The sequence below is a fragment of the Giraffa tippelskirchi genome, chromosome 13 (assembly GCF_054371585.1).
Source record: "Giraffa tippelskirchi isolate mGirTip1 chromosome 13, T2T-mGirTip1v1.2.pri, whole genome shotgun sequence".
NCBI lineage: Eukaryota > Metazoa > Chordata > Mammalia > Artiodactyla > Giraffidae > Giraffa > Giraffa tippelskirchi.
In genome coordinates this window covers 34,772,739-34,787,906 of record NC_137287.1, presented here as the reverse complement: position 1 = coordinate 34,787,906, position 15,168 = coordinate 34,772,739, and the positions used below count along the sequence as shown (strand labels likewise).

Here is a 15,168-nt window from a genome sequence, read left to right as displayed (position 1 = left end):
GGAGAGGAGCCACCATATGCAGAAGTTTTGGAGTGGGAAAGATTCTGCAGGTGTTGAAGGCATGAAAGGCAGGAGGACACTCTAAGGATGTGAAAAAGCAAAGAAGGGCTTGAAGTGAAATTGTCAAGGTAGAGCCTTGCTAGACAAGCCAGGGACTCAGATCTAATTTGAAGATGCAAGGGGAAGTTCCCAGAGACTTTTAAGGCCTTAAGAGCACTGTTCTCTTGGGCAGATTCCTCCAGATTTTTTTCCAGCGAGGCTGGAGGACACCCTTAAGGACCAGGGGAAACAAATGGTCTCCCGGACTTCCCTGCCCGTGAAGATTAATTTGGCAACACAAATATCTGCTCCCAGGCTGGGGAGATGGCTCTTATGATACCCGGAAGGAGGACTCTCTGATCTCAGAGCCCTTGGAATGTTTGCAGCAGCAAAGCCACGTTGTCCCATGGAATGTCTCTTCCATTTTTAATGAGGAGCCTGGAGGCACTGTATAAATAAAACGGCCGAATTATTAAATTATCACTCTACAGAGCATCTTATATTAGTCCTAATTAAATGATGCTTTTCATAGTTACAAACAGCACTCAAAAAAAAGAAAAAAAAAAGATTCCCAGGTTTAATCCAGAAGTAGGAAGCCTTAGAAATTTCTACAACAGGCACAATGCCCCTCGACTCACTGGAGGACACAGGTGGTGAGTTTTCAGATATTTCCCTGCATTTTAAAATTCCCAGTTACCCCAGTGACTGCCCACTTCACCCAAACTCAGACACCTTCATTCATCCAAACAAGTAATACTTGTGGGACTTCTACTTTCAGCTATAATGAAGAAATAGGAACTGGGTTTACATTCAGACCATAAACTGGGAAAAAAAAAAAAAAGACCAATGTATAAGGAATGATGGAGTCACATGGTGGATAAGAAAAAGAACCAGGAGAAGGAAAACTAAATGAGCTGAACCCTACAGTTGCTGTTGTTCAGTCACTAAGTTATGTCTGACTCTTTGCAACCCCATGGACTACAGCATGCCAGGCTTCCCTATCCTTCACCAGGTCCCAGAGTTTGCTCAAACTCCCGCCCACTGAATCAATCACGCCATCCAACCCTCCAAAGGCCCCTCTCCATAGCTTATGGCATGGAGAGGGCTCCCATGCCACAGGGCAAGAAGGGGGAACCCAAATAAGGAATATTTAGAGTGTACTTGCGGGGTATCAGCTACAAGATGCTGGGAACGGGACACAGCAGCAAGTGAGATAGACAAGGTCTCCCCCCAACTGCGCTTACATGATTTGGAAAGAGACTAAATAAATGGGGTAATTTTAGCTGATGCCCGAGCAGCTGGCAAGAACCAATTGTAAGCTTCTCTTCCCAACTCCGTATTCAGTGATGTCATGTCAGTAGGAGAGTATTTTTACTGCAAAAGTTGGTAGGGTTTGTTTTTTCTTGTTGTTTTTGCTGTTTTGTCTTCTTGGTTTTTTTTCCCTTTGTTTTATTTTCAGATAGTGTGGTCAGGGAAGGCTTTATAAGGGAGTGTCATTTCTGTCGAAACATGAGCCAGTCATTCATGAGGCTAGCCCTAGGAGGAATGGTCCAGCAGAGACAGTCACATGTGTGAACACCCCACATCCACGTCTTCCACTCATCCATCCATGCTGATATCAGCACAGAAGCTTCACCCTTCCTTATGATCTTTTAATGAGATTTGCATTCCACTGGTGTATCAGCCATCCTTCTTCCATGTCAGCATAGTGGAAAATATCTTTATAGAATCATCATACCTTGATCCTCATGTTTTGTTTTCAGATTGTCTCTGACGTTCTGAGTCTGTATCTCTTCTTCTTCTTTTTTTATTATTCCATAGTGGAATTTTACCACTCATTCCCAGGAATGTTTCTTTATTTCCTTGTCAGTGAGAACGCTGTTCTGCAGCTCTAGTTTCTTACACAGTCTGTGACGTTCATTTGTAATTAGAGCAGATTTAAAAACAAAAGCTAGACTGTTCCTTTTACCTCTAGAGTTGTTAGGACTGCAGCCTGGGAAGGGGAAAAAGACTTTGGAAGACATTTTCCAGAAGTATTTTCTTGAGCACCAGGGTGTCTTTAGAGAATTTGCAGCGTTGACCCTGAAGGAATGACCGGAATGGGCCATGCCCTGAGTCACTGCCAGGTCAATGTTAATTGATAATGATGCTTTTTATGGCAAAAGCTGAACTGACCTTCCATTCCATTCTTAATATGCACAGCAATAGCAGAAAGGAGAAATCCATAGTTCATGACCCTGTAAGATTTATGTCTCAAGCCTTTCCAAGGCTCCATCCTTCTGTTTTGTTTTCGCCTGATTTGTTCACTACTTTCAAACATCCTGTGATATAACCCCTCCGTCCTCTCACTAAGCAAATGCGATCTTCCAGGAGGAGCAAGGTCATGCCTTCCTGCCTTCTGCTCTTCTGTCTTTCCTTTCTTTCTTACATTTTTGCATTTTCTAATGTCTGCAGTTTTTAAAGATCAGGATCCTTAAGTGTCCGACGGATCAGGATCCGTTGTGTCCGACTCTTTTCGACCCCATGGACTGTAGCCCACCAGGCTCCTCTGTCCAGGGGATTTTCCAGGCAAGAATACTGGAGTGGGTTGCTATTTCCTACTCCAGGAAATCATTCCAACCCAGGGATCGAACCCACCTCTCCTGCATTGGCAGGCAAATTCTTTACCACTGAGCCAATTGGGAAGCCCAAAGACCAGGGTAGATAGCTTAAAATCTTCCATGACAATTCAGAATGGATGTTAGACTTACAGGGTGGTGAGGCCGTGCTAAACACTGATCCACAGACACTCACAGGGCAGGAAGACACACGTGACAAAAGTCACAGTTCAGATGAAGACCTTCAAGTGGCCATGCCTTGGGGCTAAGAAGCACTATTCATTCTAGATGGTACTGGGTGTTGCCCAGATGAAACGCTGTGGTAAGCCCCAGCTGCAAGGGAATTCTTATAGCGGAATGGAGTCAGCTAGGGTAATCCGAATGCTAGGGCAGTCACAACCTTGAAGAATTCTTCATGAGCTGAGAAGGCTACTCCTGGAGGCTAAGAAGAGCCTGGTAGATGATGACATCTAACCTCAGAGGTAGCTGAGCCTGTTAGTATAGAGTGCTTTTTGTTCTGCTCTGAAGCCATCAATGTACACCAGGCTCTGTTCTAGGCATTGAGGATAAAGGATAGACACCCAGTTCTTATTCTTGCAGGGCTCATGGCTTAGTTGGGATAAAAGACAAATTGACAGTTTCGGTTGAATATTGAATCAACCCTGAATCTTCATTGGAAGGACTGACGCTGAAGCTGACGCTCCAATACATTGGCCACCTGATGCGAAGAGCCGATTCACTGGAAAAGACCCTGTTCCTGGGGAAGACTGAGGGCAAGAGAAGGGGGCGACGACAGATGATGAGATGTTTGGATAACATCGCTGACTCAATGGACATGAATTTGACCAAACTGCAGGAGATAGTGGACAGCAGAGGAGCCTAGTGTGCTGTGGTCCAGGGGGTTGCAAAGAGTTGCACACGATTCAGCAAGTGCACAACAGCAACGTTGTCTAAGAGCGTGCTAGGAGCAGTAAAACTACCAGCAAAATAAAACCTCCCAAGGCAACCCAGGGATGATTAGTCATCCACTGCTGTCTTCCAAGCCCTGTACTAAATGCTTTCCATGCATTCTGTGATCCTTACAGCAATCCTGTATCTTATATCCTCTTATAGGAAAGTCCATTTTTTGATTAGCAACCTGAGCCCAGAAAGGTTAACCAACACATTCATGGTTGCACAGCATGTAGTAGAGAAAAGATTGAAACTAAGAAAATCGAAGTCTTGAGTTCAGCCTCTTGGTCATTAGCTGTTTTAACATGTAGCTGGAGTAACCCAGATTTAGCCCTCTGCATCTCAGTTTCCTCTCTGGAAATATGGGTATATTCATGGCATTGTAACTCTAAAACTGAGTAGCTGACTTTGAATGTAAATGAATTCAGAGGAGTGGTTCAGGCACCTTCAGCCCTCACCCTTTTAAAACAAACATCCTGCATGTATAGCTTGGTGTTTTCCCTGGTGGCTCAGATGGTAACAGAACCTGCATGCATTGCAGAAGTTCTGGGTTTGATCCCTAGGTAGGGAAGATTCCCTGTATCTTGGCAACCCACTCCAGTATTCTTGCCTGGAGAACTCCAACTTTTTTCTGGCTGCCAAGCTCCTGGTTGGTTTCATTTTCTCATGCAAAGCCAAATGCATGACAGCAAACCTGTAATTGTGGCCACATTATCACCATGTCCTAATCAGGCAAGCTTATTAGCTCAGACAGTTAAGAAAATACAAGTTGAAAATACTTGGTTATTAGGGAGAAAGGAATAGCATATTAATAAATCCAAGAGATTGTGACAATTAGCACTTGTCGTCATAAAAATCAAGGAGAACACTAAGGAAATGGATATTATGTTTACTATTTAGCATTTGCATAGCATTTTGCATTTATTAAATGCCTGATAATTGTTCTTGTCTGTTTCTTTCAGTTATAACTGCAATAAAGGACATTTGCTATTCTAGTGGGCAGCGTACAGGGCCTTTAAGGAAGAGCTCATTAAATTACTTTTCAAGTAATCTTCCTATCCTCCTGCTCAACTCACATTTAAGTAAAGAAAGAAAACACCCAGAAATCCTCTTGAAATGTAAATTATTTTATCCCTCTTCTTGGTTCAAAGCCCTCCAGTGGCTCCCCCATTTCTCTGAGAGTAAAAACCCAAATCCCACAAATGCAAGTTGATTGGGTCCTGCAAGAGAAGAAAAGCATACGTGGAAATTTAAATAAAATCTGCAGTTGATAATAAAATACCAAAGTTAACTTCTTAGTTTGGAGAAATGCACGTGATTAGGTACGATGCTAACTTCAGGGGAAGCTGAGTGAAGGGTGCGGCTTCCCAGGTGGTTCTAGTGGTGAAGAAACCACCTGCCAATGCGGGAGACACAGAAGATGCGGGTTAGATTCCTGGGTCTTGATGCTACATTCTAATAATAATTATTTACTTTATTATTTACTAGGGCTTCCCTGATGGCTCAGGGGGTAAAAACTCTGCCTGAAATGCAGGACACACAGCAGACTTGGGTTCGTTCCCCGGGTCAGGAAGATCCTCTGGAGGCGGGAATGGCTACCCACTCCAGTATTCTTGTCTGGAGAATCCCATGGACAGTGGAGCCTGGTGAACTACAGTCCATGGGGTTGTAAAAGAGTTGGACACGACTAAGCACATACATATCCGTTGTTTACTGTGAGTCTGCAAAACAATTATTAAAAACCCATTTTGCAGATAAGGCAATGGAGGTTGCCTGGAGAACTAATTTGCTCCGTGGCGCGAAGCCGTCCTGGGGCCCACGTGGTCCTGATCCTAGACTCTAGCTCTTCATCAGTTTTCTGCACTGTCTTATCGCCAAGGAGAATTTTAAAGCAACCGACAAAATAATCAGAATGCAACTCTTCCACGGACTGGCTGTCCTCAAACTTTGTCAGCATTTCTTAAACTGGGGACCAGAAACCACCTTTATTAGAATTGCCTGGTATGCTTGTCACAAACGCGCATCCCTGGCTTCCGCCAGCGATGGGGTTGTAAATGTTTAACAACTGTCCTCAGCCACAAATGGGGCAGGAGGGGTTCGGGAGACTTTACCGGTTTCCGTGGTGTAAATGCTACTCTCGTGGCCGATTCCAAGCTACTAGTGCCTTGTCACTGAATGCAGAGTTGGCTGAAGACGCACAGTAGCAAAACATCATGTAGTATTTCTACCATTCAGGTATTAAAGAAACAGAAACCTCAAAGGCATATTGTAAATTATCATATTGATATATTTTCTTATTATCTTATTTACTTATCGTATCGTAAATTAGTAAAGTGTAGTAAAAACAATTAGGAAGCAATGAGTTTGAATACTTAATGACCTTTTTATATGTTTTATTTAAGGGTGGGTTTATATTATTTATTGTTTTTTTTATTTTTTAGTTGAAGTACAATTGCTTTATAATGTTGTGTTAGTTTCTGCTGTACAACAGAGTGAAGGAGCTCTAGGTATACATGTGTCCCCTCCCTCTTGAGCTTCCATCCCACCCACCCCTATCCCACCTCTAGGTCATCACAGAGCACAGAGCTGAGCTCCCTGCACAACACAGCAGCTTCCCACTAGCTAACTGTTTTACACACAGTCGTGTATATGTCAGCGCTACTCGCTCAATTCATCCCACCCTCTTATTTCATTTTCTTCAAGGCTATGTTTAACAACAGGCTCACAGTAGCCCTGAGAAATGAACCATTGGTTCTCACCAGTCCACACAGACAGGCTGCAGTATCCCTTGGTGTATGTGTGCTTAATTGCTCAGCGGTGTCCATCTCTTTGCAACCCCATGGACTGTAGCCCACCAGGCTCCTCTGTCCATGGAATGTTCCAGGCAAGAATACTGGAGTGGGTTGCCATGCCCTCCACCAGGGGATCTTCCCGACCCAGGGATCGAACTCTTGTCTCTTGCATCTCCCGTATTGACAGGCGAATTCTTTACCACTAGCACCACTTGGGAAGCCCACAGCACCCTTTGGCTTCAGACTGATGAAAATCAGCAGTGGAAAGGCTAGGACCCTGGAATCTGCATTTCTAAGGAGTTCCCCAGGTGATCCTGCTCTGGGCTCAGATTCCAGAGCCTGTGCCCTAAGCCTCTTTCAGAGCATCTTTGGAGTAAGTGGATGAAAATGACCTGTAACAGGACAAACATCCAGAAAATGCAGTTGGGGATCCATATTCCTAGCAGATGCTCATCTGCAGTTCAGCGAAATGAATTCCGCTGTTACTCATCTTAAAAGATTTTTCTAAAAAATTGCATAAAAATATCGCAGAGCTTTATTTTATTTTGTCCTTCAGTGAAGGATGGTTGCTCTCTGTGAAAGCACAGGCAGTAAATCGTGTTCCCCTCCCAGTCAGCAGAGGAGGAAGGTTCAGAGGCCTCTCCCGAAAGGTTTAGGCAAAGATAACAAAATGTCAGGAAAGCTGCAGGGCAGGGCTGAATGGAAAAGGAGGCTGGTAATCTCAGATTCAATATAAAAAGATCAAAAGCATCAAATAATCAGTCAGAGGTGAGCCTCCCCATCAGAATGTTCCATCAGCCTTGGAATTCAACCTTGTGATTGTATTAGGATGTATACATCATACAACTCCCTTTCTCTCTTGCTCTTTCTCTCTCTCTCTCTGTCTCATATACATATATATGTGTGTGTGTGCGCGCATGCATGTTCTGCTTGGCTGCTAAGTCGTGTCCGACTCTTTGTGACCCCATAGACTGTAGCCCGCCAGGCTCATTTGTCCATGGAATTCTCCAGGCCAGAATACTGGAGTGGGTTACTGTGCCCTCCTCCAGGGGATCTTCCCAACCCAGGGATCAAACTCAGATCTCCCACATTGCAGGCAGATTCTTTACCATCTGAGTCACCAGGGAAGCCCAAGAATACTGGAGTGGGTAGCCTATCCCTTCACCAGGGTATCTTCCCAATCCAGGAATCAAACTGGGGTCTCCCACATTCCAGGTGGCTTCTTTACCAGCTGAGCTACCAGGAAAGCCCCTGTCTCTGTATATATGACCTCATAGAGAAAGCTAGGTGCATCTGAGATCCATAAGAAATTATTGTGTGACTAACCGTTTGAAACCATTTGAGAAACCTTTTGAAACATCACCCGCCTCCACCCTACCCCACCCTACTCCCACCCCCATCAACCTTAAAAATACATGTCTCTTTTTTAGGTAGAGGAATTAATTCAGAGAAACAGTGTACCCCCCAATATCAAGGGTAATCCAATAGCTGTGTACAAACCCAGATACACCAAGATCCAATCCAGGGCTTGGGGTGTGTCCTCTAAACAGTGGTTTTGCTTTTTGAAGGTGTTTCAGGAGGGTTGCTGTGCCATGACTAATGTTTATTCAGTGCTCACAAAAACGCCTCAAGTCACTGGTCATCACTGTGCATGCATTATGGTTTTAATCCTCCCCATCTTCTGGTTCTTTTCCAGTCACATTGAAGTTAGTCCATCAATGCTCTTTGGATGAATGAGTTCATAGGAGGTGAGGTGTAGAGGGGCAGTGTAACAAGTCCAAGGTCGGATAACTGGGATTGGAGCTCAGCTTTCATTTGGTTTCTTAATCCAGACACAAAAACTCAACACTGCTGCCTCCCTAAAGAATAAAACAGTGACTCTGAGATACATCAGAGTCACCCATGAGGAATGATTATAAATGATTCACTTGGGTCCAGGATTGTGAGTAAATGGTTGTGGGGTAGGGCTCAGAAAGCTGGATTTTCAACAGACCTCCCCAGATCACTTAGACATGGTCTAAACTCTATGCCTGTAGACACATTGATGTCGTTCACACAACACTCTCTACCTCTCCAACCATAGGCGAACCTGTCCACCTTTCAGACCACAAAACCTGCATTTTGCTAAAGATGACCAACAACAACCCCCCTGGGTCTCTCATGCCAGTCTCCCTACTCACCCTTCCTGAGTCTATTCAACTTTATAGGTACCTGAAAGCCCACCAAATTCAATGCTTTCATGTTTTCAGGTGCCTTACTTTCAATCCAGAAACAGGACACAGTGGGAGATGGACAAAAGTGGGGCTTGAATCCAAGTCTCTTGAATTGAAGAACCTCAGATGACTAAAGTTTCAATGGCTGTAGTCCAGTGACTACAGGTCTCCCCTGTAGCTCAAACAGTAAAGAATCTGCCTGTTGCAGGAGACCCAGGTTTGATCCCTGGGTCTGGAAGATCCTCTGGAGAAGGGAATGCAATCTACTCCAGTATTTTTGTCTGGAGGATCCTATGGACAGAGAAGCCTGGCGGGCTACAGTCCATGGGATCCCAAAGAGCTGGACACGACTGAGCGACTACCAATGACTACCAACCACTACCAATGACTAAAAGCCTTCTAGTCGCTACATTGGTTTCCATATTCTCATCTGCTGTGTGGGAGCATCTTGCCTTTCCCTTAAAATAACCCACAAAAATCGAAATTGTTGCTCATAGATACACAACATCTTGAAATAGTCAAAGCACTTTCTGCGACATAATTCTATTTGCTTCTCTCTGACCCAGGAGGGAGGTGGTATTGTTTTCCTTAAACAGATGAAGAGTTGGAGACTCTGAGAAGACAGGTGACCTGCCCTAGGTCATGCAGCATCACATCTACCACTGAAATCTTATCTCTTGCAGCCTCACCCTCTTCTTATTAGAGCTATGAATGACGTAATTAGATGAGAGATGGCCCAGGACTGGCAGATCTTTCTCTTTCTTCTCACTGCCTTTGGCTGCTTTTATGGGCAACAGAGGCGGCTGTTGTTCAGTCGCTCAGTTGTGTCGACTCTTTGTGACCCCGTGGACGGCAGCACACCAGGCTTCCCTGTCCTTCACTGTTTCCTGAAGTTTGCTCAGACTCATATCCATTGAGTCAATAATGCTATCCAATCATCTCATTCTCTGTCTCTCCCTTTCTCTTCCTGCCCTCAGTCTTTCTCAGCATCAGGGTCTTTTCCAGTGAATCGGTTCTTCGCATCAGGTGGCCAAAGGATTCGAGCTTCAGCTTCAGCCTCAGCCCTTCCAGTGAATATTCAGGGTTGACTTCCTTTAGGATTGACTGGTCTGATCTCCTTGCTGTCCCAGGGACTCAACAGAGGCAGATCAGCCCATCAGTTTACTAGACAGACCTTTAAGGAAAAGTTTACTCTCCATCTAGGTAAAGAGCAAACTCGAATGGAGATGCAGGCATGTCTACCTTCAGAGTACACTTCTTAGTATTTCTATTTCCTAATGTATATTTAGACTCCTCCCCATCTACCAGTGCACTAAAAATTAGCCTACTCATGAATAAGATTTGGAACTCGGAAGTAACCTGAACTGTGTCCGTTTGCAGAAATCATATACATTATGAGACAAAATTCTTTAACTCTTGAGTGTCAGAATAGACAGATCCATGTTCACACACACACACACACATACAAAAAAAAAAAAACCACATCCACATATGTCTTGGAAACACATCCACATATGCCTGAGACACTGAGAAAACTCCAGTAGTCCTAGAACAAAACCCTCAGAATGCTTGTCTCTTTGTTTCAAGCATTTATACAAAGAAAGGTCATTAATAAGGCAAATCCAGGGATTTTAGCTGAGATCAGTTTCGTCTTAAATTCGTCACTCATTTTCTGCAGCCAGATTGTGCTGTCAGCAGTTTTCTTAGGCCTGGGGAATGAACACCATGCATAGGTCTGCCGTTTGGTTAAATTAAATACATGTAGGGGGGAAATCTTTGAGGATTTGAAGATTCATTGCAAAATAGCAACATTTTTCTTTTCTGTATCAATCGATGTTTAAGTTGGCCTTGATTTCTCAGTGAGATGGAGGATTAAAGACAGCCAGGGGGCTCAGGTGGGATGAGGGGAGAGTCACTCCTGGAGGGGATGGGTGGGGGTCGCTGTCTCTTTCAGGCTGTGTGCTTGCTGGGCTAAAGAAGAAGCCTTATCTTCATGATACCATCAAAGCAGGAGAAGGCGGCACAGTTCCTGCAAGAACTTGACACGTTCCTTGAATCAGTTGGGCCCCGGGATGTCATTAACAGAGGCTCATGCCTGCTTCTTACCTGGGGATTTATAAAGGTGGAGGTGTGCTGGCGTAGTTAGAAACAGCAGGATGGGAAAGGACTGTCATGGAGAATGCATCCGGGTGCCCGCCCTCTGCTCCCTGTGGTTCCCCTGGCTCCTGGAAGAGCCTGAAGTTCAGAGGAAGAATGGGAAGGGGTTTTGAGGCTGTCCAGGAAGCCTAGTGCTCAAGGAGGGGACCCTGTTTATAAGGAGAGCCAGGAGCGTTGAAGACACAGGGCTCTGGACAACAGCAGACGATGAATGGGGGGGAGGTGGCTGATCACGGCTCCACGTAACCCAAGCGTGCTGACCCCCTCAGGCCCCACCACCCTCACCAAAGCCACCAGGGCACACGCGCTCCGGCTGAATGACAGAGAAAGCAGAGCAGGGCACTTGTTACTCACCATCAGGAAACATCTTATTTCTTTGAATGTCCTCCACCTCCCGCATCCTTTCTTCCAACCCCTGGCCCAAAGGACAAGCCCTAACAGGGAAAGAAGAGGGTCCCAGGGTGGACCTCCTCTCACAAGTGCTAGAATGGGAGGGGCGGAGAGGCAGGAAGCACACCCTGCTACTGCAGCTCCATCAGGGCAGGTTTGCAGCACTAGAAGTGGGTTTGCATCTCATGGACTTTGGAGATCCTTGAAAGTGGACCTGGCTGTTTTTCATCACCAGGTGATCAGAAAGCTATCACATGGTCTTCATATGTCATTAGGCATTTGACCCAGGAAATCGCTCCCAGCCATCCTGCCACTGTGCCTCCCATGTAATGACTGAGCATCCCGAAGAAGCTCTGAGCTCTCTAAACCTCAGATTCCTTGATCATAAAATGGAGACAAACAGTAGAATCTTCCTCTCTGAGTCATCAGGCGATGCAGAGTGCTAGTCATTCAACTAATCTTTATTAAATGGCTGTCGGGTGTCAGGCACTGTTCTAGGTGTCGATCACCGTAATAATTATGTGTGTTAGTTGCTCAGTCATGTCTAACTCTTTGCTAACCCACGGACTATAGCCCCACCCTCCACCAGGCTCCTCTGTCCTTGGGATTCTCCAGGCAGGAATACTGGAGTGGGTTGCCATTCTCTTCTCCAGGGAGTCTTCTCGACCCAGGGATCAAACACATGTCTCCTGCATTGCAGGCGTGTTCTTTACCATTTGAGCCACCAGGGGAGCCCTTTAGGGCAAAACACCTTTTCTTATTCCTAGGTATTTGCAGGTTCTGCTAAACATTGCTATGGACTGAATTGGTTCCCCGCCCCCCATCCCCTTGCCTCCCACCCAAATTTGTATGTTCAAACCCTAACCTGCTGATGTTATTTGGAGGTGGGGGCTTCAGGGAGTTATTGAGTTTAGATGACATCATGAGGGTGGGATCCTCCTAATTGGATAAGTATCCTTAGAAGAGGAATTGAGAGAGGCCATCCCCTCTCTGGGGCTTCCTAGGTTGCACTAGTGGTAAAGAATCCACCTGCCAATGCAGAAGACACAAGACATGCCGTGGGCTTGATTTCTGGGTCGGGAAGATTCCCTCCAGGAGGAAATAGCCACCCTCTCCAGTACTCTTGCCTGGAATATCCCATGGACAGAGGAGGTACAGTCCATGGGGTCACAAAGAGTTGGACATGACTGAGCATGCATGCGCTCATCCCCCCTCCAATATATGGGGACATAGCCAGAAGGTGGCAAGCCAGAAAAGAGTGCTCTCACAAGAAACCTAACATGCTAACACCTTAATCATGGACTTCACAGCTTGTGAAAGCATGAGAAATAAATGTCTGTGGGTTCAACCACCCAGTCTGTGATATTTTGTTACAGCGGCCAGCACTGGCTGATACAGACACGTTGGCAGCTCATCTCCATTACAGACGTGTTTAGCACTTGGCCCTTGCCCGCTCATCCTATTATTTCAAAGACTAAAAAAAAACCCAAAATATATTGAGTCGTCCTGTCTCTGTCCTCCAGTCCTTCTCCTTTCCTAAGAATTTCATCATTCTAGCAGAGCATTGAATTTATTTGAGTTGAAAGAAATGCAACAAGTTTCTTAATTCTGTGTCACCTGGCTACAGAATCAGCCCAGCTGAATCAGGAAGGAGTCATTAACTCCATCCAGAGCTGTGTGATTAACTTATTTGTTTGCCTACAGAGCTAAAATGGAAAAAAAAAAAAAAAAAAGGGCAGGAAGCTGAGTGAATCCGCACAGGCCCTGTTTTGAAGTTGGATTTCTAGAGAACCCGAGATGAGGGTTTTAATGCACATTCCCCAGGCTTACCATGATTATTACTTTTAATGGAAAATCACTTTGCACCATCTTGCTTCGTTTTAAATGGAGAGTGTGTAATATTGTCTAACGCCAGGGTAGGAAGTTGATTTGGTATGCATGTTTTTCTCCCCTCTTCGCTCCTTTCGGTGGTCCTTTGTACACATTCAATATAGTTACATTTTTGCTTAGAACATATATATTTTCCCCCTGAACTTTTCTCAATTGCTTTTTTATCAAGTTTACAAATCAAATCAAATAGGTATATTGCAAAGCTTTGCGATATTATTTTTGGAGCTTATAGTGCAATGTATTGAATTGTGCTGGTCTGTGCTCTGCCCCTGCTGTTCTCGGTGGATTGAGAGAGAGGGTCTGCGGATCCTATAAATTCACTCGGCATTCCTGGCTAAATCAAGACCACTCTTCAGGCTGCAACAAGAGATAGGGCAAGTGTTCATTACACAAATCAATTTGGTCCCAAGTACATCGCAGTGGCTACTCAGCTATCACTCCCAATAATATTGTCAACTTAATCAAATAACGCCTTGAAGACACTCAGCTTTTCTCTCGGAGAAATAACTTGATTGGTGGAAGAGGGAAAAGCAGCTGGCTATTCAAAAGTACACTTTTTATTTATCACCACTGAGAGCATTGTGTGTGGAGGTGGGGAATGCCCTTAGTGGAGGGAAGATGCTGAATATTCAGGGGGCTGACTGGGAGGTGGGGAAGGGTGGGGATCTTACTGCCTCAGGGTTGAGTCTTGGATGTTCTGTTTTGATACCTTCATGGCAGAGTGAGAGATGCTAAGGAGGAAAGAAGATGGACCCAGAGAATGTTCCTGGGATAAAGTACCTACTATATAATGTAGGCTTCCCAGGTGATGTTAGTGGTAAAGAATCCACCTGCCAGTGCAGGAGATTCAAGAGATGGCAAGTTTGATCCTTGCGTCCAGAGGGTCTGACAGTGCGTGCGCAGTGCCTCGGTCGTGTCCGACTCTTTGTGACCCCATGGACTGTAGCCCTCCAGGCTCCTCTGTCCATGGGATTCTCCAGGCAAGAATACTGGAGTGGGTTGCCATGCCCTCCTGCAAGCGATCTTCCTGGCCTGGGGATTGAACTTATGTCTCTGTATCTTTTGCATTGGGTTTCTTTACCACTAGTGCCACCTGGGGAAAGCCCTTTTCCTATGCTTCTCCTCCCAGAGATTTGGTCATCCCCTGGTACACCAGTGAACTCAGCAGAGAGTCCCTGGGCTGGGAGAGAGGAGACCATGGTGGGCGGGGCCGCAATCTGAAAGGCACAGATTCCTGCATGACCATGCATGCTCTCTCCAACAGTCATCCCTGGATTGGTCGATATCAAAATCCAATTTCACCAGGATTAGCCTTGGGTTGCTCAGAGCTATTCATTGAATTAGGAAAGATTATAGCAGAGGGAGCCCCATGGTTTTTATTAAGGCTTTTTTTTTTTTGTGGAAGCACTAAGCTATCAGGAGATTAAAGTGCTGGTGGTGTTTTCTTAACATTTATAACTTGCGCTGATATCTGGGGAGTTTGTTTATTAGGAAAAAATCTGAGGCACACATTGTGCCTCCTAATAGGGCCCTCGAACTGGACCAGAGCAGAAGCAGGCTTTGCCATTCTAATGAGTTTATTTGGGAACCTCTGCCAAGACCTTGCTGGAAACCTGCCTCTGGAGTTAATGGGCTTTGCATTATGTAGGTCCCCTGGTCACTCAGATGGTAAACAATCCACCTGCAATACTGGAGACCTGAGTTCAATCTCTGGGTCAGGAGGATACCCTGGGGAAGGGAATGGCAACCCATGCCAGCATTCTTGCTTGGAGAATTCCATGGACAGAGGAGCCTGGTGGGCTACAGTCTATGGTGTTACAAAGAGTTGGACATGACTGAGGGATGAACACACACAGGGTACTTCAACCTTTCCTGCAATGATGATGAAGCTGCATTTCAGAGTCATCGACATCCATGGGCCTGAGAAATAAAGAACAAAGCTGATGATTATTAATCCTGTTCGTAATAAAGATGATGACAATCCCATTTCTTCATGGGACTTTGATTTCATGACCCTGCACTAAAGGATCTAGACAGAGATGCATTTATCATTTTTGTTGTTCAGTTACTAAGTCGTATCTGATTCTTTGGGACACCATGGACTGCAGCTCGCCAAGCTTCCCTGTCCTTCACTATCTC

At 45.2% G+C, this 15,168-nt stretch overlaps 1 protein-coding gene across 22 annotated transcripts in view; it reads left to right on the top strand.

The window, feature by feature from the left end:
* The window catches only part of RBFOX1 (RNA binding fox-1 homolog 1), a 440,478-nt gene that overhangs the window by 271,533 nt on the left and 153,777 nt on the right, over positions 1 to 15,168 (top strand). The gene's annotated exons all lie outside the window — the stretch shown is intronic.